Below are 3,850 nucleotides of genomic sequence, written 5' to 3' on the forward strand. Positions count from 1 at the left end.
GCCCCTCACTCTGTGTCAAAAAAAAAAAAGAAATCTTAAAAAAAAAAAAAAAAACCTCTACAAAAGAATGCTGATGAATATAACTGAAAATGAAGTAGTTTAGTGGAAGCTGATCAAGGTCTTCAAAAAGCTAAAAGGTCGGCGGGGATGGGGGGAACCTGCCCTTTTCCTTTGGATGGTGCAAGCATTCTATCAGATAAGACAAAGAAGACGGTTGCTTGAAGAGTTCATGGTCTTTCTTTTTTAAAACAAGCAGCTCCCAGTTTCTATATGCTGTTTTTGTTTTAACCTTGGCACTTTGCCTTGACTACCCCTCCCCTTGGTAGTAATAAGAAACCTTAAAATATACCCTAATACTTTTCCTTTTCTCATCCTTCTCTCTAATTTGGACCCGAAGACTTCAAACACTGGTATCCTTTATAGACTAAAAGGTCTTTGAACTTTTTTTTCATATAGAAAACAAAATCTTTACTGTCACTCAGCATGTGGGGTGAACTGAAGAGCTCAGATCTGTTTGTGTGGATGGAGTATCTAATTCTGTGGGCTATTAATGGTCATGATGTTACTAGCTTTGGGTTGCTATATTTTCCTTTACTAACTTTAGCCTTGTTTGGAGTATGTGGCTGTCTGTGTGGTTTCTCGTCTGACTTTCTCAGATTTACTTGTTTCTCTCTTTAACACATCAAGACTGACACCTTCATTAGGACTTTTCATTTTTTGGTTGAATTTCATCATGTGATCCGTATTTGGGGATGCTTTATATAAACAAAAATAAAACCATGTTGATGCAGGTCCCAACAAATTTACCAAACGTATTTTGTCCAAGAGTTAAAACATACACACAAAACCCCAAAAACATCCCAGTTGCTGTATTTGAGGAGGACCAATATTGTCACACTGGGGCAATGATTTTGTGTCTGCTGTGCAGGGATCAGCAGCACAGCGTCCTGGAAGTAAGTTTGGTGGGGCTATGGGTTGACTTTTGAATGGAGACAACAGCAGCCTGATGGACCTCATTGGTACGGGAGAAAAATAACTGAAAAGGAAATGTGAACGTTGTTTGATTAAGTGAAGATTTCTCCTGGGGTGTGGAGAGCCTATTTTATAAAAAGAAAAGTGAGGGTAAGAATGATTCTGTTATTAGTTCTTCCCGAGCTTATTGTTATCTTCAGCTTCTGGAAAATAAAATGATAAGAGCAGAAAGTGCTTCATATTTTTTTAGCTTTGTCTAAATCAGCTATTCTCAACCACCGTCTCAAACCATCTCATACATAATGATCCGTTTTGAGTTACATATCCAGTAATATATGACAAGGCATAAAGTGTCGATCTTTCAAATGATTCTGAGATGTCCCTTTAATAATGTCATTTTTCCTCCACTTGCATTCTGATATGTTTTCTCAAGTGGGAGAGAAAGGGGTGGAGTTAGATCAGGCAAGCCAGGAGTGTATTCATTCAACAAATATTTATTGGGTGTCTACTCGTCTAGGCACAGGGAAGTTAGACAGGGCTTTCACGTTCCCTGCCCTCGTGAACTGCTATCTGATTCTTGTCACAGCTCCTTAGTGAACAGCCATTACCAATATATAGTGCGTTTATTTATTCTGCAAATATCCGGGAGTCTACTAGTGTGGGATGCTGTGCTTGGCACTGAGGGAAGCAGTGAAGAACAAGCTTGGGACGGTCCCTGCCACTTTGGAGCCTGCAGTCCAGTCGGAGAGATAGAAAGCAATCTACAGAGGGTAGGGTCCCCTAACACCGTGCCTGGATGAGGAGAGGATGGCCAGGAGGAGGTAAGGGGGAAGGAGTGCTCTAGACAGAGGCCACACAGCCTTCTGAGACCCAGAGGTGAGTGTGCACGCTCCTCCGAGGAAGAGAGAAAAGCCCTGCATGGCCAGGAAGAGTGGTTGAGTTAAATACGGGAGAGGTGAGGACAGGAGCAGGTCATAAAGCACTTATAAATCACTGGAAAGATTTTGGACTTTATGCTAAGGGCATGGGACACCGTAGCAGGGTTTTCAGCTCCAAAAGGGGAGTGGAGAAAGCATTTCTAGGAAGGCGAATGCAGTCTAGGTAGAAGGAAAAGGGGGCGGAGGGAAAAGCAGAGGCCAGAGCCCGCCTGAGACAGGCAAGGAGGGAACAGAGCTTGAGCCAGCGGGTGGCTATTTAGTTCCAGATTCTAGTTCCCGTCCCTCCTCGTGAGACCTAGTTGTGTCCCATGTGCGGAGCTCTGCGTGTTTGGCCATTCATGCAGTGTCAAAAGTACTGACGGGGGACCAGCACTGCTCCAGCATTGCCTGTACCGAAGCCAGGGAGACAGACAACACCCTGCCAGGGCAGTGGGGGGTGGGGGGGTGGGGGCGGTGCTTACCTTTAGTGGGAGGGGTGGGCTGTGTACATCAGCCGGCAAACAGATAGCTGAAACAGGTGCAGGCTAAGGAGCAAGAGAGTGACTGAGTGGGTAGGGGTAGGGGACTAGCAGCGTAGAGAGCTAGGGATAAGGCAGGGGGAGGCCCTTTGAGGCTGAATAATCAGGAAAGGCTTTTCTGACAAAATAATCCCATGTCCTCTGAGAGCACCCACCTTTTTCAATTTTTATTTCCTTTTTTTGGTTTTTTTTTTGTTTAAGCCACCCTGAGTGGGTTCCGCTCTTACAGCCAAAGCATTCCAAGTATTATACTAGTTAAGGAGGCAGAGTATATAAGCAAATAACCAATGGGAAAATAGAAGTGTAAACAGATATAAGGACATATATTTACCATCCCTAGAGACAAACGTGGTTCAGTGCCCTGTGCTCTCGCCATGTGCCCAGAGTGGCAAATGCATTCCTCTAGAGTTCTTGACATGTGGTTTCCCCTTGCAGCTGGCCTCTGGAGGGCAGGGACCCTGACTTGCACCTGCCTTGGAGTGCCGGGCACCCCTTTTCAGGTGCACAGCAGATACTCGCCAGGGACGTGGAAGGAATGGATTTGTGTGGCGCACTCCCGTGTCCCGCTCAGCACAGAGGAGCCCGGGGGCTCAGTGAATGATTTTGGGTTTGGAAGCAGCACTCCCATTCTGGAGCACAGCTGCGGTTTTGTAAACAGTCCTCCCACCCTTAAGGGCCCAAGTTAAAGGCTCCCTGCACTACTAAACACGGACGTCAAATATTCCAGTTTCCTCTTTTGTTTGTTTTTCTTGTTGTCAGTCACCTAACAGTCGTTTTGTCACCTGCAGAAAGTTCTGCCTTGAAGGGAAGCAGGCCATCTGTTGTGATCCCACCGGCTGCTCTGAGCTGCATTGCAGTGTGCCCCAGTGGCATTGGAAGGTTGTGGTCATTCGCGCCTGTTCATGATGGCTGGAAAGACTGTGGAACACGCGCCTCTCGGACGACAACCTAATAAATATGCGTCGGGCATTTTCAGCGTCAGGTTGAAGACTATGGCAAGTCAGTCTCGACTGAGGTTTTATTTCCAGCCGTCCACATAATGCATCTCACTCTCAGACATTTAACTCTGTTTGTTCCCTGCTTTTGTGCTCATGCAGGCTCTCTTTTTAGGATAAGAATCATTATTTCAAGCTTTGTACTTCCATTCTAATTGGTACTGGCTTAGCAGAATCCAACCGGAGCAGGCAGCGGTTGTGTGTTTGGCTTCTAGGCTGTCGGTGTGAAACTGCTGTTTACTATTACCAGGGCCTTTGAGGAACCCCAGAGGCACCTCCTCCTTTCCCATCCATACCTGGAATTCTTGGCTTCGTGCTACATGGTTATAGAACACTCTTTTGACAGTCAGAACTTGTGATGGGTGAACAATGAGAATTTCTGGAGCACTTGATGGATTAACTGATCACCTTGAGGAAAGGCCCTTTC

Source organism: Ailuropoda melanoleuca, chromosome 20, assembly GCF_002007445.2.
Source record: "Ailuropoda melanoleuca isolate Jingjing chromosome 20, ASM200744v2, whole genome shotgun sequence".
Classification (NCBI taxonomy): Eukaryota; Metazoa; Chordata; class Mammalia; order Carnivora; family Ursidae; genus Ailuropoda; species Ailuropoda melanoleuca.